We start from the raw sequence: 22,875 nt of genomic DNA, 5'->3' as shown, positions 1-22,875 counted from the left end.
CTATCATGCAAACTGTGGTCTGTCATGTTCATTAAAATGAAAATTTGTCGAATGGAATTTGTCCGACTGGCAGAATAGTTTAAATGTCAGATGTTGTTAGGCCTGGATATAAATATTATGTTTCTATTGTTAATTAATTGCAGCGCCTCAGTACCAGTGATCCAAAATCCAATTTAGTCTGCAATAGGCCTGTGGATAAGGGCCAGAGATAATGAATGCAGAAGGAAAAAATGTATTCAGAATTTTCATTGTATCTGTCAATGTCCTCTTAGAAAAACAGCAAATTTTGGTGTGTCACTGTAGTTCAAGAGGTGCAAAACAGGACAGAATTAAGACCCATTGTCTTTTGAAACCTCTCAAATATTACTTACTATCAAATCTATTCCACTGCTAGCGCTAAGTCTGTCCCAGCATCAAAATTCGTGACAGATGCTGCCCTGTTCCCTTGCCTTGATTTCCCCCATTGTTTCCACCCTTGAGTCTGTTGTTATGTTCACAGTTCATTTCAGAGTTGCCGGACTGAAGTATCTAGTACTGTAATCCTCCTCATTTTTCTTTGCAGTATTCATTTCCCACTCCTCGTCTTGTCATCAACCCTTCCTTTCTTTTTCTTTTCGTCCTTTGTTTTGGTCCCCAGGCTCAGCAGCCTGTCTATCAAGTCTGCCACTGTTTGTTAAGATCATTTTGCTTCCAAATTGAGCTGGTGGCTGAATATCACTCAGAATAACGCTGCTAGAACTGTCTGCATTAGTAGAGAGCAGAAATCTTGCTGCTGTTGCCCAGACCTCAGAGCTGACTGTTGTTGCAAAGCCATGAGCCAGCAGGCATTTGCGACCGCCATTCTCTACCAATATTTTGTTGAATACTTGTTGTGAGCATGGCACCTTACCCGGCCACCTCCCTGGTGGTAGGTGTGCCAGGCACAGGAAGACTAATTAAGACTTTGGAAGGCAGGACTAATGTGTTCCAGTGGTCAGGGACCCTCATTTGATTCCTGGCATCCTGGTCCATGCCAACCTTGTTCTGCCCCTGTGATTATGCCAGCCATGAAGCAGGAAAGGGAAGATGAACTTTGGTCTGCTCTGAGTTTCCCTGTCCGCAGTGTCTGTCAGATTAAAAATGAGAGGGAAGGAGGCTAGAGAGTCTTCCAGATGGAGAGTTCAGAGGAGGGCACAACCAGACTCCCTCTCCGCAGTGACGTTGCTGGGCCATCCAAGCGCTGGGCCATCCGAGCACTGGGCCAGGAGCCAGGAGCAGAGGCTGCTGCCTGACCCTGCAGTGGAGTGGGGACCTGGCAGAATGGTCACCCTTGGCTCAGGGTAGGAGCAGATTCAAATCAGGTGCCACGTGGTGGAGGTGGAACGTTTACCCCCAAGGCTGGTTCGGTCTGGTTGGACGTTGGACCCCACTCTTCTTAAGGGTGCTTTCCCCAAGTCACAGGTGGGTAGAGTTGGCAACTGCAGAAACCAAATGGGGAGTTGGTATTCTCCAACCTCTCTGTTTTCTTCCTTTAGAATGAGGCAGGCATGCAGGAAAGGTGACCTTAGTTAGGCTGGAGGCAGCAGTAACAGTGGTGGCCCTGCATCCTTGGACTGACTTGCATGTTCCAGTCAGCAGGGGTTTGGTAAGGTACTGACAGTCACTCTTCATGACTCTTGGTAGCACAACTTTATAACCAGTTTCAGCATTCATTGAAAAGTATCCAGTGTAGATGCTCTAGGAACAGAGTTTTGCTTAAATGTGAATGACTTTTTAAGTCTAAGGCTATCTGAGGTCTATGTAATGATGGAAAGGTAACAAATGAAGTTAAACACTGAATATCTGGTTTTGCCTTCCTTATAAATGGATTGTTTTAATATTGCATCTGCAAAACATCAGTTTCTCCCCAAGATGAACCTCTTTTTCTCAAATTCAGGCTATTAGAGTTTGGGAGAGGACCTGTGCTATTGGGAACAGAGCTATTTGACTTAAAATGTCATCCCATTCTGAGAAAACATAGTGGGGCCATGTTAGGGCATCCCTGTGCAAATGCCACATTGTCAGAATGTCTCCCCCTGGGGTTAGACTAGCCATGGCACCTTCCAGTCCTGTTGGGGTGGCACAATTTACTGCTTACCCATTGCCTGGGCACCAACCCAGCCAGGGTCATGCTCCCTGAGATTTCATGGAATTTGATTTGTCTGTGACTCTATGAATTTTCAGATGCTAATTATTGGCTGATTGGTATTCTGCTCCTCAGATGTCACCTAATGATTTTCCAGAGCTTCTGCTACTTTGTAAATTTATTTTTCTGATGCATGGCAAATATGACAGCGTTGAATAGATGTGGCAAGGGCATGTCGTGTTGTGTGTATGTGTCTCAGGCCATAGAAGGGTAGGCTTCAGTAGAGAGATAACTTACTGTTTTGTGAAAGCATGGGGTACAAATTAAGAGAATGAACGAAAACCAAGAACAAAACTCAAAACTAACCTTTCCTTAATAATTTGCAATCAATTTTCATTCCTAGTAATAATGAAAACTTATAATATTCTTTTATTAAAGAAATTTTACTGAGTATATGTGCCAGACAGTGTTCTAGAAGATGTAGATTTACTATAGAACAAGACAGACGTGGTCTGTATTATTGCTGAACTTATGGTCAAATAGAAAGACTTTCACATACATTTTAACAATATTGATTAGCTCCCCAAGTAAATAACAAAAGTAAGAATTATTCTGGTCACCTCCCTGGACTCTAAATGTATCTGAGTTTCAGAAATTCTGAAAATATTCTATAAGAAATGCGTACATATAAATTGAAATAAAACTTCTAGGAACATATCTGAGAAGTGTTAGGTTTTTGGGGCCTTTGCTGCTATGTCTTATGAGGGTTTAAATTATTATGCAGATTCTTAAATAATTCCATGTGTTTAAAATATTAATTTATCATTAGGTGGTTTAACCAGGGCTGTGTTTTCCAACTGCCTGGTTTTCACCGATATGCAGGAAAAGGTTTTAGAAAGGGGTTTAAGAATCTTCTCTTAGTTGAAAATTGGCTATCATTTGAAAGAATGCTGCAATAATTTGTCTGCAGTAACAGCTCACTGAACGTAGCATAAAAATGAAAACGAGGGCTGAATTTATTCGGTGTCTTCATTCTTGTACCTGAATGCACAGACTCTTTCCTAGGTATGTAAATAATTGTTAAAGACTTAAAGGTCAATAACCAATTCCTTAACGTGGCAGTTAAGTCAGGTGAGGGCTGCAGAATTCAACAATAGAGGCAAATCCCTCAGTTCCAGGTAATGTTGCCTTAAGAATGGTGCAGTTGGATGGTACCCAGAGAAAGGTTTCTACTGGGATAAGATGAATCACCATCAAAGCAGGTTTCTATATTTGGGAAAGATATTTGTTTAAATTCAGACCTATTTTTAAGGGAACTGGGGTTTGGATCCATGGATTGAGAGGCTTGAGGTTTGTAAAGATTTTTTGGAGGGCTATCCTCTGAAAAACCAGCAAGATAAATCAGTGTGTTATTGGCCTGTACTGCTCTACTTCCATGTTTATTTCTTTTAGGAGAACTGAAGCCCAAAGTATTTGGATTCATTTAAATTTAATTTATGTCTTGCAGGAGGTCAAATGAAGGATACAGAGATTGTCTGCTCTAGAACAAAATATGGACGAATTAGGCATGAGGAAAGTGGGAAGTGGTATAACATTGTAACTGTAGGTGAAAATGTTTTCATGGCCTGTAGTTTAGATCCTTGGATTTTTAGGTCAAGGAAAACATGGGAAAGAGAGGGCTAATTTGAGTGGCTATTCCTGACTATTGTCTAGATATCTATACTCTGGAACAAGAACTTTTGGGTTCTGACTTGCTCGCATTTTGGATAGCCGGGACACACACACACACACACACACACACACACACACACACACACACACACACATTTTTAGATTTACACAAAGATGTACACAAAGATGACAGAATCTGCTTGTATTAGTTTATTCAACAAGTATGGTTGTGTGCCACATAATGACATTTCAGTCAATGATGGACTGCAAATAGGACCGTGGTTCCATAATATTATAATACTATATTTTTACCGTACCTTTTATATGTTTAGATGTTTAGATACACAAATACTTACCATCGTGTTATAATTACTTACAGCATTTAGGACAGTAACATGCTTTACAGGTCTGTAACCTAGGAACAATAGGCTATACCATATAGGATAAGTGTATAGTGGGCTACACTTTCTAGGTTTGTGAAAGTACATGCAGTGATGTTTGCACAATGACAAAATCACCTATGGGTGCATTTCTCAGAATATACTCCCATTACTAAGTGACACATGAGTGTTTATTGAATGACTGTTGGGTGCTGGAATAGAATCTGGGGCTTTCAATGTGTGAGTAAGGTGGGGTTGGTTTGAACAATAAAGGCCATAAATTTTAGAGAGCTTAGATTCTAATTAGGGTGAGAAAACATAAACACATGATAAAGTAGTGCATTAAGACAATAGCATGGGTTCCTATCATAAGACACTATATGATTACGGTGAGGCCAAAGCTCAGTTTAAAACCAGTCCTACCACCTGTCCCTTTCAACCTTCTCAGGAACCTTCAGTACTGGTTACCCTTTCTCTTCTACATTCACTCTGCATCTTAAATAGATCTTCTCCATTACCTTGATACATACTCGGCCTTTTTTCTGTTTAAAAACTGTACAAACAAACCGTCTTCCAGCCCTTTGTCCTTTAGTTGCCACTCTTTCCTCCCCAGTCACAGCCAAGCTTATCTAGGATTGTCTTTACTCATTGTCTTTGTTTAATGACTTCCACTTCTGTCTTAACCAACTCCAAACTGAATTCTGCCTCCATCAGTCCACAAAAGAGTTCCTGCTGAGTTCCTCAATGACCTTCCTATTGGGCTTTTTTTAGTATTTATATTGCTTGACCTTTCTGTGAATCTTGAGGATTTAGTTTTACTTCTCTGGCAACTGTTCTCTCTCTTATGTAGGATTCATCCTCCTCAACACAACTGTTAGATGTTGAACTTGCTCACGGATCAGTCCTAGGCCCTTTTGTCTTTCTACTTATACTGACTCCTTGGACAGTCACATCCATATTCACAACTGCAGTTACTTCCTACTTACAGATAACTTACCACTCTCAGACCTCCCCTCTTAGCTACAGTCCCATCTACCCAACTGCTTACCTGGATATTTTCCTTTAGGTGTCTCTAAGGCACTTCAAATTCAATGTATCCACAACCAAACTAGTGATCTCTTTTGACTCCAGATGTGGACCTTCATCCAGTGGGATTTAGTTAAGGTCCTTGTCTAATCCCAATTCACAAAGGGAAACTGTCATAAAATTGTAATTTTCAAACATATTTTAAAAATCATATTTAGTAATCTTTTCCAACTTTAATGCATTATAATAAGAAACCTTTGGTATCTATTGTTTGATATTCATTGAAACTACTTTCAGGCCTACTATATGTTTAATTTTTGCTTATGTTTCCTATGTGCTTGTAAAGAATGTTGTGGCAGATTGTATTTTCCAAAGGTGATCACATCAGCACATTTATCCAATCCTGTGCTCTTCTTACAGTGTAACAGACACTCCCTCATTGAGGGCGGCAAGGCTGTTGTTCTCTTTCTTTTAGTCTGGGTGGGGGTTTGTGACTGACCTGACCAGTGGAGTGCAGTGTAAATGATGTTATGTGATTTCTGAGCCTAGGTCATAAAAAATACAGCTTCTCTCAGCACTCGTCTTTGGAACTCAGCCACCATGTTGTGAGGAGACCCAAGCCACATGGAGAGGCCACATGGACGTATTTCAGCTTCTAGCCCTAGCTGTGGTCTCAGCTAACCCTGAGCAACAACTGGCAGATATGTGAGGGCATGAGTCTTCAGATGATCCCAGCCCCTAGCTTAGATATTTGAGGGCATGAGATATCAGATGATTCCAGCCCCTAACTTTCAAGTCTGCTAGCGGAAGCCTCAGGCTTTGTAGCATACAGAAAAGCCATCCTGCTGAACCTTGCCAGGATTCTTGATCCGTAGAAACCGTGAAAGATAATAAATTCTTACTTTTATTTTTTATTTTATTTTATTATTATTATACTTTAAGTTTTAGGGTACATGTGCACAACGTGCAGGTTAGTTACATATTTATACATCTGCCATGCTGGTGTGCTGCACTCATTAACTCGTCATTTAGCATTAGGTATATCTCCTAATGCTATCCCACCCCCCTCCCCCCACCCCACAACAGTCCCCAGAGTGTGATATTCCCCTTCCTGTGTCCATGTGTTCTCATTGTTCAATTCCCACCTATGAGTGAGAACATGTGGTGTTTGGTTTTTTGTCCTTGCGATAGTTTACTGAGAATGATGATTTTCAATTTCATCCATGTCCCTACAAAGGACATGAACTCATCATTTTGTATGGCTGCATAGTATTCCATGGTGTATATGTGCCACATTTTCTTAATCCAGTCTATCATTGTTGGGCATTTGGGTCAGTTCCAAGTCTTTGCTATTGTGAATAGTGCCACAATAAACATACGTGTGCATGTGTCTTTATAGCAGCATGATTTATAGTCCTTTGGGTATATACGCAGTAATGCCATGGCTGGGTCAAATGGTATTTCTAGTTCTAGATCCCTGAGGAATCGCCACACTGACTTCCACAATGGTTGAACTAGTTTACAGTCCCACCAACAGTGTAAAAGTGTTCCTATTTCTCCACATCCTCTCCAGCACCTGTTGTTTCCTGACATTTTAATGATTGCCATTCTAACTGGTGTAACATGGTATCTCATTGTGGTTTTGATTTGCATTTCTCTCATGGCCAGTGATGGTGAGCATTTTTTCATGTGTTTTTTGGCTGCATAAATGTCTTCTTTTGAGAAGTGTCTGTTCATGTCCTTCGCCCACTTTTTGATGGGGTTGTTTGTTTTTGTCTTGTAAATTTATTTGAGTTCATTGTAGATTCGGGATATTAGCCCTTTGTCAGATGAGTAGATTGCAAAAATTTTCTCCGATTCTGTAGCTTGCCTGTTCACTCTGATGGTAGTTTCTTTTGCTGTGCAGAAGCGCTTTAGTTTAATTAGATCCCATTTGTCAATTTTGGCTTTTGTTGCCATTGCTTTTGGTGTTTTAGACATGAAGTCCTTGCCCATGCCTATGTCCTGAATGGTATTGCCTAGGTTTTCTTCTATGGTTTTGATGGTTTTAGGTCTAATATTTAAGTCTTTAATCCATCTTGAATTAACTTTTCTATAAGGTGTAAGGAAGGGATCCAGTTTCAGCTTTCTACATATGGCTAGCCAGTTTTCCCAGCACCATTTATTAAATAGGGAATCCTTTCCCCATTGCTTGTTTTTCTCAGGTTTGTCAAAGATCAGATAGTTGTAGATATGCGGCATTATTTCTGAGGGCTCTGTTCTGTTCCATTGATCTATATCTCTGTTTTGGTACCAGTACCATGCTGTTTTGCTTACTGTAGCCTTGTAGTATAGTTTGAAGTCAGGCAGCATGATGCCTCCAGCTTTGTTCTTTTGGCTTAGGATTGACTTGGCGATGCGGGCTCTTTTTTGGTTCCATATGAACTTTAAAGTAGTTTTTTCCAATTCTGTGAAGAAAGTGATTGGTAGCTTGATGGGGATGGCATTGAATCTATAAATTACCTTGGGCAGTATGGCCATTTTCATGATATTGATTCTTCCTATCCATGAGCATGGAATGTCCTTCCATTTGTTTGTGTCATCTTTTATTTCATTGAGCAGTGGTTTGTAGTTCTCCTTGAAGAGGTCCTTCATGTCTCTTGGAAGTTATATTCCTAGGTATTTTATTCTCTTTGAAGCAGTTGTGAATGGGAGTTCACTCATGATTTGGCTCTCTGTTTGTCTGTTATTGGTGTATAAGAATGCTTATGATTTTTGTACATTGATTTTGTATCCTGAGACTTTGCTGAAGTTGCTTATCAGCTTTAAGGAGATTTTGGGCTGAGACAATGGGGTTTTCTAGATATACAGTCATGTCATCTGCAAACAGGGACAGTTTGTCCACTTCCTCTTTTCCTAATTGAATGCCCTTTATTTCCTTCTCCTGCCTGATTGCCCTGGCCAGAATTTCCAACACTATGTTGAATAGGAGTGGTGAGAGAGGGCATCTCTGTCTTTTGCCAGTTTTCAAAGGGAATGCTTCCAGTTTTTGCCCATTCAGTATGATATTGGCTGTGGGTTTGTCATAGATAGCTCTTATTATTTTGAGATATGTCCCATCAATACCTAATTTATTGAGAGTTTTTAGCATGAAGCGTTGTGGAATTTTGTCAAAGGCCTTTCCTGCGTCTATTGGGATAATCTTTTGGTTTTTGTCTTTGGTTCTGTTTATATGTTGGATTACATTTATTGATTTGCGTATATTGAACCAGCCTTGCATCCCAGGGATGAAGCCCACTTGATCATGGTGGATAAGCTTTTTGATGTGCTGCTGGATTCGGTTTGCCAGTATTTTGTTGAGGATATTTGCATCAATGTTCATCAAGGATATTGGTCTAAAATTCACTCTTTTGGTTGTGTCTCTGCCAGGCTTTGGTATCAGGATGATGCTGGCCTCATAAAATGAGTTAGGGAGGATTCCCTCTTTTTCTATTGATTGGAATAGTTTCAGAAGGAATGGTACCAGTTCCTCCTTGTACCTCTGGTAGAATTCGGCTGTGAATCCATCTGGTCCTGGACTCTTTTAGATTGGTAAGCTATTGATTATTGCCACAATTTCAGAGCCTGTCTTTGGTCTATTCAGAGATTCAACTTCTTCCTGGTTTAGTCTTGGGAGGGTGTTTGTGTTGAGGAATTTATCCATTTCTTCTAGATTTTCTAGTTTATTTGTGTAGAGGTGTTTGTAGTATTCTCTGATGGTAGTTTGTATTTCTGTGGGATTGGTGGTGATATCCCCTTTATCATTTTTTATTGCATCGATTTGGTTCTTCTCTCTTTTCTTCTTTATTAGTCTTGCTAGCTGTCTGTCAATTTTGTTGATCCTTTCAAAAAACCAGCTCCTGGATTCATTAATTTTTTGAAGGGTTTTTTGTGTCTCTATTTCCTTCAGTTCTGCTCTGATTTTAGTTATTTCTTGCCTTCTGCTAGCTTTTGAGTGCGTTTGCTCTTGCTTCTCTAGTTCTTTTAATCGTGATGTTAGAGTGTCAATTTTGGATCTTTCCTGCTTTCTTTTGTGGGCATTTAGTGCTATAAATTTCCCTCTATACACTGCTTTGAATGTGTCCCAGAGATTCTGGTATGTTGTGTCTTTGTTCTCGTTGGTTTCAAAGAACATCTTTATTTCTGCCTTCATTTCGTTATGTACCCAGTAGTCATTCAGGAGCAGGTTGTTCAGTTTCCGTGTAATTGAGTGGTTTTGAGTGAGTTTCTCAATCCTGAGTTCTAGTTTGATTGCACTGTGGTCTGAGAGACAATTTGTTATAATTTCTGTTCTTTTACATTTGCTCAGGAGAGCTTTACTTCCAAGTATGTGGTCAATTTTTGAATAGGTGTGGTGTGGTGCTGAAAAAAATGTATATTCTGTTGATTTGGGATGCAGAGTTCTGTAGATGTCTATTAGGTCCACTTGGTGCAGAGCTGAGTTCAATTCCTGGATATCCTTGTTAACTTTCTGTCTCGTTGATCTGTCTAATGTTGACAGTGGGGTATTAAAGTCTCCCATTATTATTGTGTGGGAGTCTAAGTCTCTTTGTAGGTCACTCAGGACTTGCTTTATGAATCTGGGTGCTCCTGTATTGGATGCATATATATTTAGGATAGTTAGCTCTACTTGTTGAATTGATCCCTTTACCATTATGTAATGGCCTTCTTTCTTTTGATCTTTGTTGGTTTAAAGACTGTTTTATCAGTGACTAGGATTGCAAACCCTGCCTTTTTTTTTGTTTTCCATTTGCTTGGTAGATCTTCCTCCATCCTTTTATTTTCAGCCTATGTGTGTCTCTGTATGTGAGATGGGTTTCCTGAATACAGCACACTGATGGGTCTTGACTCTTTATCCAATTTGCCAGTCTGTGTCTTTTAATTGGAACATTTAGTCCATTTACATTTAAAGTTAATATTGTTATGTGTGAATTTGATCCTGTCATTATGATGTTAGCTGGTTATTTTGCTCGTTAGTTGATGCAGTTTCTTCCTAGCCTCGATGGTCTTTACAATTTGGCATGATTTTGCAGTGGCTGGTACCGGTTGTTCCTTTCCATGTTTAGTGCTTCCTTCAGGAGCTCTTTTAGGGCCGGCCTGGTGGTGACAAAATCTCTCAGCATTTGCTTGTCTGTAAAGGATTTTATTTCTCCTTCAATTATGAAGCTTAGTTTGCCTGGATATGAAATTCTGGGTTGAAAATTCTTTTCTTTAAGAATGTTGAATATGGGTCTCCACTCTCTTCTGGCTTGTATAATTTCTGCCGAGAGATCCGCTGTTAGTCTGATGGGCTTCCCTTTGTGGGTAACCCGACCTTTCTCTCTGGCTGCCCTTAACATTTTTTCCTTCATTTCAACTTTGGTGAATCTGACAATTATGTGTCTTGGAGTTGCCCTTCTCAAGGAGTATCTTTGTGGCGTTCTCTGTATTTCCTGAATCTGAATGTTGGCCTGCCTTGCTAGATTGGGGAAGTTCTCCTCGGTAATATCCTGCAGAGTGTTTCCAACTTGGTTCCATTTTCCCCATCACTTTCAGGTACACCAATCAGACGTAGATTTGGTCTTTTCACATAGTCCCATATTTCTTGGAGGCTTTGTTTGTTTCTTTTTATTATTTTTTCTCTCAACTTCTCTTCTCGCTTCATTTCATTCATTTCATCTTCCATCACTGATACCCTTTCTTCCAGTTGATCGCATTGGCTCCTGAGGCTTCTGCATTCTTCACATAGTTCTTGTGCCTTGGCTTTCAGCTCCGTCAGCTCCTTTAAGCACTTCTCTGTATTGGTTATTCTAGTTATACATTCGTCTAAATTTTTTTCAAAGTTTTTAACTTCTTTGTCTTTGGTTTGAATTTCCTCCTTTAGCTCGGAATAGTTTGATCATCTGAAGCCTTCTTCTCTCATCTTGTCAAAGTCATTGTCCATCCAGCTTTGTTCCGTTGCTGGTGAGGAACTGCGTTCCTTTGGAGGAGGAGAGGCCGTCTGCTTTTTAGAGTTTCCAGTTTTTCTGCTCTGTTTTTTCCCATCTTTGTGGTTTTATCTACCTTTGGTCTTTGATGATGGTGATGTACAGATGGGTTTGTGGTGTGGATGTCCTTTCTGTTTGTTAGTTTTCCTTCTACCAGACAGGACCCTCAGCTGCAGGACTGTTGGAGTTTGCTAGAGGTCCACTCCAGACTCTGTTTGCCTGGGTATCAGCAGCAGTGGCTGCAGAACAGCGGATTTTCATGAACCACGAATGCTGCTGTCTGATTGTTCCTCTGGAAGTTTTGTCTCAGAGGCATACCTGGCCGTGTGAGGTGTCAGTCTGCCTCTTGAGGGGTGCCTCCTAGTTAGGCTGCTCGGGGGTCAGGGATCAGGGACCCACTTGAGGAGGCAGTCTCCCCATTCTCAGATCTCTGCCTGCATGCTGGGAGAACCACTGCTCTCTTCAAAGCTGTCAGACAGGGACATTGAAGTCTGCAGAGGTTACTGCTGTCTTTTTGTTTGTCGGTGCCCTGCCCCCAGAGGTGGAGCCTACAAAGGCAGGCAGGCCTCCTTGAGCTGTGGTGGGCTCCACCCAGTTCGTGCTTCCCGGCAGCTTTGTTTACCTAAGCAAGCCTGAGCAATGGCAGGCGCCCCTCCCCCAGCCTCGCGGCCGCCTTGCAGTTTGATCTCAGACTGCTGTGCTAGCAATCTGTGAGACTCCGTGGGCGTAGGACCCTCCGAGCCAGGTGTGGGATATAATCTCCTGGTGCGCCGTTTTTTAAGCCCATCGGAAAAGTGCAGTATTAGGGTGGGAGTGACCCTATTTTCCAGGTGCCGTCTGTCACCCCGTTCTTTGACTAGGAAAGGGAGCTCTCTGACTCCTTGTGCTTCCCAAGTGAGGCAATGCCTCAAGCTGCTTCGGCTTGTGCACAGTGCACTGCACCCACTGTCCTGCGCCCACTGTCTGGCACTCCCTAGTGAGATGAACCTGGTACCTCAGATGGAAATGCAGAAATCACCCTTCTTCTGCATTGCTCACGCTGGGAGCTGTAGACTGGAGCTGTTTCTATTCGGCCATCTTGGCTGCCAGCCACCACTTTTATTTTTAAATATCTAGTTTTTGGATAATTTGTTATATGTCAATAAAAAACGGTGGATGGAGCCAAAATGACCGAATAGGAAGAGTTCCAGTCTACAGCTCCCAGTGTGAGCGACACAGAAGACGGGTGATTTCTGCATTTCCAACTGAGGTACCAGGTTCATCTCACTGGGGAGTGCGATACAGTGGGTGCAGGACAGTGGGTGCAGTGCACTGTGTGTGAGCCGAAGCAGGGCGAGGCATTGCCTTACCCGGGAAGCGCAAGGGGTCAGTGAATTCCCTTTCCTAGTAAAAGATAGGGGTGACAGACGGCACCTGGAAAATCAGGTCACTCCCACCGTAATACTGCACTTTTCCAGCACGCTTAACAAACAGCACACCAGGAGATTATATCCTGCACATGGCTCGGAGGGTCCTACGCCCACGGATCCTCACTCATTGCTAGCACAGCAGTCTGAGATCAAACTGCAAGGTGGCAGCGAGGCTGGGGGAGGGGCGCCTGCCATTGCCAAGGCTTGAGTAGGTAAACAAAGAGACCAGGAAGCTCGATCTGGGTGGATCCCACCACAGTTCAAGGAGGCCTGTCTGCCTCTGTAGGCTCCACCTCTGGGGGCCGGGCACAGACAAACAAAAGGCAGCAGTAACCTCTGCAGACTTCAATGTCCCTGTCTGACAGCTTTGAAGAGAGTAGTGGTTCTCCCAGCATGCAGCTTGAGATCTGAGAACGGGCCGACTGCCTCCTCAAGTGGGTCCCTGACCCCCGAGTAGCCTAACTGGGAGGCACCCCCCAGTAGGGGTGTTCTAACACCTCACATGGCCAGGTACTCCTCTGAGACAAAACTTCCAGAGGCACGATCAAGCAGTAGCATTTGCGGTTCATCAATATCCGCTGTTCTGCAGCCACTGCTGCTGATACCCAGGCACACAGAGTCTGGAGTGGACCCCCAGGAAACGCCAACAGATCTGTAGCTGAGCATCCTGACTGTTAGAAGGAAAACTAACAAACAGAAAGGACATCCACACCAAAAACCCATCTGTACGTCACCATCATCAAAGACCAAATGTAGATAAAACCACAAAGATGGGGAAAAAACAGAGCAGAAAAACTGGAAACTCTAAAAATCAGAGTGCCTCTCCTCCTCCAAAGGAACACAGCTCCTCACCAGCAACGGAACAAAGCTGGATGGAGAATGCCTTTGATGAGTCGAGAGAAGAAGGCTTCAGACGATCAAACTATTCCGAGCTAAAGGAGGAAGTTCGAACCAATGGCAAAGAAGTTAAAAACCTTGAAAAAAAATTAGATGAATGGCTAATTAGAATAACCAATGCACAGAAGTCCTTAAAGGACTTGATGGAGCTGAAAAGCAAGGCACGAGAACCACGTGACGAATGCACAAGCCTCAGTAGCCAATGCGATCAAGTGGAAGAAAGGGTATCAATGATGGAAGACGAATGAAATGAAGCGAGAAGAGAAGTTTAGAAAAAAAAGAATAAAAAGAAACAATCAAAGCCTCCAAGAAATATGGGACTATGTGAAAAGACCAAATCTACGTCTGATTGTTGTACCTGAAAGTGATGGGGAGAATGGAACCAAGTTGGAAAACACTCTGCAGGATATCATCCAGGAGAACTTCCCCAATCTAGCAAGGCAGGCCAACATTCAGATTTAGGAAATACAGAGAATGCCAGAAAGATACTCCTCAAGAAGAGCAACTCCAAGACACTTAATTGTCAGATTCACCAAAGTTGAAATGAAGGAAAAAATGTTAAGGGCAGCCAGAGAGAAAGGTCGGGTTACCCACAAAGGGAAGCCCATCAGACTAACAGCGGATCTCTCGGCAGAAACTCTACAAGCCAGAAGAGAGTGGGGGCCAATATTCAACATTCTTAAAGAAAAGAATTTTCAACCCAGAATTTCATATCCAGGCAAACTAAGCTTCATAATTGAAGGAGAAATAAAATCCTTTACAGACAAGCAAATGCTGAGAGATTTTGTCACCAGCAGGCCGGCCCTAAAAGAGCTCCTGAAGGAAGCACTAAACATGGAAAGGAACAACCAGTACCAGCCACTGCAAAAACATGCCAAATTTTGAAGACCATCAAGGCTAGGAAGAAACCGCATCAACTAATGAGCGAAATAACCAGCTAACATCATAATGACAGGATCAAATTCACACATAACAATATTAACCTTAAATGTAAATGGACTAAATGCTCCAGTTAAAAGACACAGATTGGCAAATTGGATAAAGAGTCAAGACCCATCAGTGTGCTGTATTCAGGAAACCCATCTCACATACAGAGACACACATAGGCTGAAAATAAAAGGATGGAGGAAGATCTACCAAGCAAATGGAAAACAAAAAAAAAGGCAGGGTTTGCAATCCTAGTCACTGATAAAACAGTCTTTAAACCAACAAAGATCAAAAGAGACAAAGAAGGCCATTGCATAATGGTAAAGAGATCAGTTCAACAAGAAGAGCTAACTATCCTAAATATATATGCACCCAATACAGGAGCACCCAGATTCATAAAGCATGTCCTTAGTGACCTACAAAGATACTTAGACTCCCACACTATAATAATGGGAGACTTTAATACCCCACTGTCAACATTAGACAGATCAACAAGACAGAAAGTTAACAAGGATATCCAGGAATTGAACTCAGCTCTGCACCAAGTGGACCTAATAGACATCTACAGAACTCTGCATCCCAAATCAACAGAATATACATTCTTTTCAGCACCACACCATACCTATTCTGAAATTGACCACATAGTTGGAAGTAAAGCACTCCTCAGCAAATGTAAAAGAAGATAAATTAGAAGAAACTGTCTCTCAGACCACAGTGCAATCAAACTAGAACTCAGGATTAAGAAACTCACTTAAAACTGCTCAACTGCATGGAAACTGAACAACCTGCTCCTGAGTGAATACGGGGTACATCGCAAAATGAAGGCAGAAATAAAGATGTTCTTTGAAACCAACGAGAACAAAGACATAACATACCAGAATCTCTGGGACCCATTCAAAGCAGTGTATAGAGGGAAATTTATAGCACTAAATGCCCACAAGAGAAAGCAGGAAAGATCTAAAAGTGACACCCTAACATCACAATTAAAAGAACTAGAGAAGTAAGAGCAAACACACTCAACACTAGCAGAAGGCAAGAAATAATGAAAATCAGAGCAGAACTGAAGGAAATAGAGACAGACACAAAAAACCCTTCAAAAAATTAATGAATCCAGGTGCTGGTTTTTTGAAAAGATCAACAAAATTGACAGACCGCTAGCAAGACTAATAAAGAAGAAAAGAGAGAAGAATCAAATAGACACAATAAAAATGATAAAGGGGATATCAACACCGATCCCACAGAAATACAAACTACCACCAGAGAATACCAGGAACACCTCTACGCAAATAAACTAGAAAATCTAGAAGAATTTGATACATTTCTGGACACATACACCCTCCCAAGACTAAACCAGGAAGAAGTTGAATCTCTGAATAGACCAATAACAGGCTCTGAAATTGAGGCAATAAGTAATAGTTTACCAACCAAAAAAAGTCCAGGATCAGATGGATTCACAGCTGAATTCTACCAGAGGTACAAGGAGGAGCTGGTACCAGTCCTTCTGAAACTATTCCAGTCAATAGAAAAAGAGGGAATCCTCCCTAACTCATTTTATGAGGCCAGCATCATCCTGATACCAAAGCTGGGCAGAGACACAACAAAAAAAGAGAATTTTAGACCAATATCCCTGATGAACATCAATGCAGAAATCCTCAATAAAATACTGGCAAACCGAATCCAGCAGCACATCAAAAAGCTTATCCACCATGATCAAGTGGGTTTCATCCCTGGGATGCAAGGCTGGTTCAACATATGCAAATCAATAAACGTAATCCAGCATATAAACAGAACCAAAGACAAAAACCACATGATTATCTCAATAGATGCAGAAAAGGCCTTTGACAAAATTCAACAACGCTTCATGCTAAAAACTCTCAAAAAATGAGGTATTGATGGGATGTATCTCAAAATAATAAGAGCTATCTATGACAAACCCACAGCCAATATCATACTGAATGGGCAAAAACTAGAGGCATTCCCTTTGAAAACTGGCACAAGACAGGGATGCCCTCTCTCACCACTCCTATTCAACATAGTGTTGGAAGTTCCGGCCAGGGCAATCAGGCAGGAGAAGAAAATAAAGGGCATTCAATTAGGAAAAGAGGAAGTCAAATTGTCCCTGTTTGCAGATGACATGATTGTATATCTAGAAAACCCCATTGTCTCAGCCCAAAATCTCCTTAAGGTGATAAGCGACTTCAGGAATGTCTCAGGATACAAAATCAATGTGCAAAAATCACAAGCATTCCTTTACACCAATAACAGACAAACAGAGAGCCAAATCATGAGTGAACTCCCATTCACAACTGCTTCAAAGAGAATAAAATACCTAGGAATCCATCTTACAAGGGATGGGAAGGACCTCTTTAAGGAGAACTACAAACCACTGCTCAATGAAATAAAAGATGATACAAACAAATGGAAGAACATTCCATGCTCATGGGTAGGAAGAATCAATATCGTCAAAATGGCCATACTGCCCAAGGTAATTTATAGATTCAATGCCATCCCCATCAAGCTACCAATCACTTTCTTCACAGAATTGGAAAAAACTACTTTAAAGTTCATATGGAACCAAAAAAGAGCCCGCATCGCCAAGTCAATCCTAAGCCAAAAGAACAAAGCTGGAGGCATCATGCTGCCTGACTTCAAACTATACTACAAGGCTACAGTAAGCAAAACAGCATGGTACTGGTACCAAAACAGAGATATAGATCAATGGAACAGAACAGAGCCCTCAGAAATAATGCCGCATATCTACAACTATCTGATCTTTGACAAACCTGAGAAAAACAAGCAATGGGGAAAGGATTCCCTATTTAATAAATGGTGCTGGGAAAACTGGCTAGCCATATGTAGAAAGCTGAAACTGGATCCCTTCCTTACACCTTATAGAAAAGTTAATTCAAGATGGATTAAAGACTTAAATATTAGACCTAAAACCATCAAAACCATAGAAGAAAACCTAGGCAATACCATTCAGGACATAGGCATGGGCAAGGACTTCATGTCTAAAACACCAAAAGCAATGGCAACAAAAGCCAAAATTGACAAATGGGATCTAATTAAACTAAAGCGCTTCTGCACAGCAAAGGAAACTACCATCAGAGTGAACAGGCAAGCTACAGAATCGGAGAAAATTTTTGCAATCTACTCATCTGACAAAGGGCTAATATCCCGAATCTACAATGAACTCAAATAAATTTACAAGACAAAAACAAACAACCCCATCAAAAAGTGGGCAAAGGATAAGAACAGACACTTCTCAAAAGAAGACATTTATGCAACCAAAAGACACATGAAAAAATGCTCATCATCGCTGGCCATCAGAGACATGCAAATCAAAACCACAATGAGATTACCATGTTACACCAGTTAGAATGGCAATCATTAAAATGTCAGGAAACAACAGGTGCTGGAGAGGATGTGGAGAAATAGGAACACTTTTACACTGTTGGGACTGTAAACTAGTTCAACCATTGTGGAAGTCAGTGTGGCGATTCCTCAGGGATCTAGAACTAGAAATACCATTTGATTCAGCCATCTCATTACTGGGTATATACCCAAAGGATTATAAATTATGCTGCTATAAAGACACATGCACACACATGTTTATTGTGGCACTATTCACAATAGCAAAGACTTGGAACTGACCCAAATGCCCAACAATGATAGACTGGATTAAGAAAATGTGGCACATATACACCATGGAATACTATGCAGCCATAAAAAATGATGAGTTCATGTCCTTTGTAGGGACATGGATGAAGCTGGAAACCATCATTCTCTGCAAACTATCACAAGGACAAGAAACCAAACACCCCATGTTCTCACTCATAGGTGGGAATTGAACAATGAGAACGCATGGACACAGGAAGGAGAACATCACACACTGGGGACTGTTGTGGGGTGGGGGGTGGTGGGATAGCATTAGGAGATATACCTAATGCTAGATGATGAGTTAATGGGTGCAGCACACCAACATGGCACATGTATACATATGTAACAAACTTGCATGTTGTGCACATGTACCCTAAAACTTAAAGTATAATAATAATAAAATTTCAAAAAAAGAATATAAATACTTTGTCTTCCATTATTGCTAACTTTCGTCATGCCTAACAATAATTTATTCCATCAGCTTTTTTTTGGTTCCTATTTCCGTGGTGTGTACTTATCCACACTTTTCTTTTCAAAACTTATGTTTAAATTTGTTTCTTATAAACAACACATAGCAAGATTTTAAAACATTCGTTTTGATAAAATTTTAACAGATGTATTTACCGTGATTCCTGACACAGTTGGACTTAGTTAAAATATTTTCTTTTTTATATTCTATTCAACGTGTTTTCCTTTGCTTCTTTCTCCCTTCCATTTCAATGTTGTATAGAGAATCGATTGCTTTTACTCTATGTTGTTTCCTCTATTGATTTGGAAATTTCTCTTATTTTGGTGGTTAATCTTTATGTTTTAAAATTCGGAAATAGAGCCTACATGCAAAGTAATTCGTGCAAGTGTACATATACAGTTTAAAGAAAATAATAAACTGATTGTCCAGATACCTGTTTCTAGGCCAAGAAACAGATCATTATGATATTCCAGAAGCGCCCCCCATTCCTCTCACGTATTCCATCTCCTCTCCCACTCTCAAGATAAAGATAGCCTGAATTCTGTGTAAATTTCTTCCCTTTTTTATTTTGTTTTGTACCACTTATACTTTATATTCAAAAACAACACAGTATTTATTTTTGCCTTTTTGAATGTTATACAAATAGAATAATATGTATAGCTTTCTGTGACTTGCTTCTTTTGTTTTACATCATATTTTGAGAGGTATCTCTGTTGATGTGGATAACTTTCATTGATTTTCCAAAGTTATATAATACTCCATTCTAAGAATATGTAAAAAAAGTGTTTATCGTATTGCTGATAGATGTTTGGGTTGTTTTCTGTATTTTTTGCCATCATGGCAATACATTTGTAGAATGTAAACATTGTACAAATCTCTGTGAGTACGTGTGTAAGGGCCTCTTTGCTTATATAGACAGAGAAAGAAATGCTGGTTATCCTTAACAAGTTCAGCAGTAGTTTTAGTGCATATCTTTAATGCCTTAAGTAGTATTTCTGTCCTCCTTGTAAACAATTTATTACCCCCTTCTTTATTCCATATGATTGTGATAAACCACTCAGTTTCACTTTATTGGCAAATGCTAAAAATTGTTTTGTTTTGTTTTTTTGCAAGTAGGGCTTAATAATTATTAATCAATACCCATTACTTATTATTAAAGTTACCAGATTTACCATCATGCTTACTAATTTCTCTGTTCACTATTGCTTCTTGTTTCTCACTGCTTCCTTCTGGGATAAATTCCCGCTTATTCAAGCATATCTTATTTTAGTATTTCTTTTGGCAAAAGTAAACTACTGTGAGCACTAAACAATTTTTTTTTTTTGAAAAATGTTCTGATTTATCTATTGTTCTCTATTATTCTTGAACAATAGGTTTAGCATGGGCATATAATTTTTCTTTTTTTTTTGAGAAAAAGTTTCTCTCTTGTTGCCCAGGCTGGAGTGCAATGGTGCAATTTCAGCTCACTGCAACCTCTGCCTCCTGGGTTCAAGCTATTCTCCTGCCTCAGCCTCCTGAGTAGCTGGGATTACAGGTGCCCACCACCACGCCCAGCTAATTTTTTTTTTTTTTTTGAGACGGAGTCTCGCTCTGTTGCCCAGGCTGGAGTGCAGTGGTGCGATCTCTGCTCACTGCAAGCCCCGCCTCCCAGGTTCACACCATTCTCCTGCCTCAGCCTCCCGAGTAGCTGGGAATACAGGCGCCTGGCACCACGCCCGTCTAATTTTTTGTATTTTTCGTAGAGATGGGGTTTCACCGTATTAGCCAGGATGGTCTCAATCTCCTGACCTCGTGATCTGCCTGCCTCGGCCTCCCAAAGTGCTGGGATTACAGGCGTGAGCCACCGCGCCTGGCCTGTATTTTTAGAGACAAGGTTTCACCACGTTGGCCAGGCTGATCTCAAACTCCTGACTTCAGGTTATCTGCCTGCCTTGGTGTCCCAAAGTGCTGGGATTACAGGCGTGAGACACAGTGTCTGGACTGTTGCTTTACTTTCATTTTTGCTAATGACATGTTCTTTTGCTAGAAGTCTCTTTTTTTTCCCTCTGTGGTTGACTTTAAGACTTTATTTTTATCTCTGCGTTCTGTGGTTTCATTCTGATGTATGAAAGTATGCATTTGCTTTTATTTATCTTTTTGAGATATTGGTATACTTTTTCCAGAGGACTCATGTCTTTCATTCTAGAAACTCTACATCCATATATTTTTATATTGGCTTTCTCTCTCTCTCTTTTTTTTTTTTAACGAAAAAGTAAACTTTAATGTCAAAAATGCAAACGTGGGGAAGACAGAAAAGATCACACACAAGGCTGTCACTTCACACTTGGAAGGTTGCACAGCGTCCGGGCAGAGGCGCTCCTCACTTCCCAGATGGTTGGGCGGCCGGGCAGAGGCACGCCTCACTTCCCAGACAGGGCGGCTGCCGGGCAGAGGCGCTCCTCACTTCCCGGACAGGGCAGCGGCCAGGCAGAGGGGCCCCTCACTTCCCAGATAGTTGGGCGGCCGGGCAGAGGCGCTCCTCACTCTCAGTCAGTTGGCCAGCCGGGCAGAGGGGCTCCTCACTCTCAGTCAGTTGGCCAGCCGGGCAGAGGGGCTCCTCACTTCCCAGATGGTTGGCGGCTGAGCAGAGGCGCTTCTCACTTCCCAGACGGCTTTTTCTCTTTCTTTTGGGCTTGGCTGTATATGTGTGTGTATGTGTGTGTGTGTGTGTATGTATCTATGTGTGTGTATATATATGTAGGTATATATATACACATGTGTATGTATATTTGTACACCTGTGTGTATATATATGCACATATGTATATACATACACACACATATATATACACACATACACACACATATATGTATTTTAAGTCATCATTGTATTTTGTTTAGCATTTCTGTGTTTGAAGTGGAAAGGGATTCAGCTCAACCTCCATGTTATCAGATTATTCATCTCTTAGATTTCACAAATGCAATATTATACTATTTTATCTAATATTCTTCAAACTCTGCTTGTTCTAAACTCATTGGTAAACCGTGTAGCTCAGGGGGAAGGAGAAATTTCTGATGCTGTCCCATAGAAGGGACTTATCTCCTGCATTAATAGTCTGAAATTTACATCTTAGCCCGTAAGTCTGACCTGTTCTTTGGTCGTCATGCATCAGTGGTAATGCATTCTTTGATGGAATAGAGGGATGTGGAGGGAAACAGCCCAGTAAAAGCTAAAACAATCCCTTCAGATATTGAAGGAAAAAAAAGAACCATGGAAAAACTATGGTGTAGTTGTCTATCCCCAACTATTGCACCTTTCGGAGATGTTAGGACCTAGCCAAAAATGAGAGAAAGAATCATATTCCCATTACTGGTGACTATAGAGGCACCTTATGAGTAAGGTTGGATGATTAAAGAACCAGCTTCATGAAACTGTAAGTTATTACTGTTGCTTTTGCAGATCTTTTGTCACATTGATTTGTGTGTGGTCAGTGCATAGTATTTATGTTTTGATCACAGAGAGCTGAAGTTAACAAGATTTGATTTGAAATGTCAAGTTGTGGCTTCCTCTGTTTTGTGAGTTTCTTCCGAGAGAAGGCTGCAGTCTACATACAGGAAGGGTGATTGTCCCTGTAATCATGCACAGATATACTTATGGAGCAAGTGATGAGGTTTATATTAGAAGGACCATGCATGTCATATAAATGGAATAGGCATCCCTAAGTGAAACTTTTTCAGAGAAATGGAAATAGAGCATTCAAGAAAGATGACAAAAAGAAATAAGAAAATAAAATGCTTAGTCAGACTGAGTATGTCACACTCATGTTTAATTTGATTTTCATCTCTCTATAAGCCGTTCCCATTCTTTTGAGGAGTACACACTCCAAAAGATTTGACTGTAGATTTGGCCAAGGTTTGTGTGCTTCAATTCTGGGTAGATGTGTGCACCATTTTCAGTTTCTGACTGTCTTTTTTTGGCCTCTTGTGCGGGAGGTATGAGGCACAAGTTTTATCAATGGTTTATTTGGCTAGCACCATATACCATGGCATATGGAAATTCTATTTAGAGACATGGGGAGAAAATGTTTGTTGTTGTACTCACAGACAACTCTGTCTTTCATTTTTATCTCTTTGTAGCTTTGAAGCTCAGGAAAGAAGAGAAATCCACTGAGAACAGTCTGTAAAGGTAAGTGTATTTATTACATGGCCTTGACAAACATTGCCTTTACAACATTGATTTTTCTTTTATTCAGAGATTTAAACACTTGGACTAAAGATATAGCTGACAGGACAACTTCCTTAACCACCTGCTTGTCCTCCCTCTTAGGCAAAAGTGCTGAGCAATAGTTAGCAGAGAGCAGGAGGAAATA

The 22,875-nt window shown here is 40.9% G+C and overlaps 1 protein-coding gene across 9 annotated transcripts in view; it reads left to right on the top strand.

The window, feature by feature from the left end:
- The window catches only part of FHIT (fragile histidine triad diadenosine triphosphatase), a 1,503,390-nt gene that overhangs the window by 30,545 nt on the left and 1,449,970 nt on the right, over positions 1–22,875 (top strand). For all 9 annotated transcript variants that reach the window (XM_034956786.3, XM_063602792.1, XM_034956787.2 and 6 more), the window contains exon 2: positions 22,643–22,691. The gene's annotated coding sequence lies outside the window, so the exon portion shown is untranslated. The remainder of the gene's footprint in view (positions 1–22,642; positions 22,692–22,875) is intronic.

This window comes from Pan paniscus, chromosome 2 (genome assembly GCF_029289425.2).
Source record: "Pan paniscus chromosome 2, NHGRI_mPanPan1-v2.0_pri, whole genome shotgun sequence".
Classification (NCBI taxonomy): domain Eukaryota; kingdom Metazoa; phylum Chordata; class Mammalia; order Primates; family Hominidae; genus Pan; species Pan paniscus.
The sequence above is the reverse complement of the archived record's forward strand: the minus strand, read 5'-3'. Positions and strand labels throughout refer to the sequence as shown.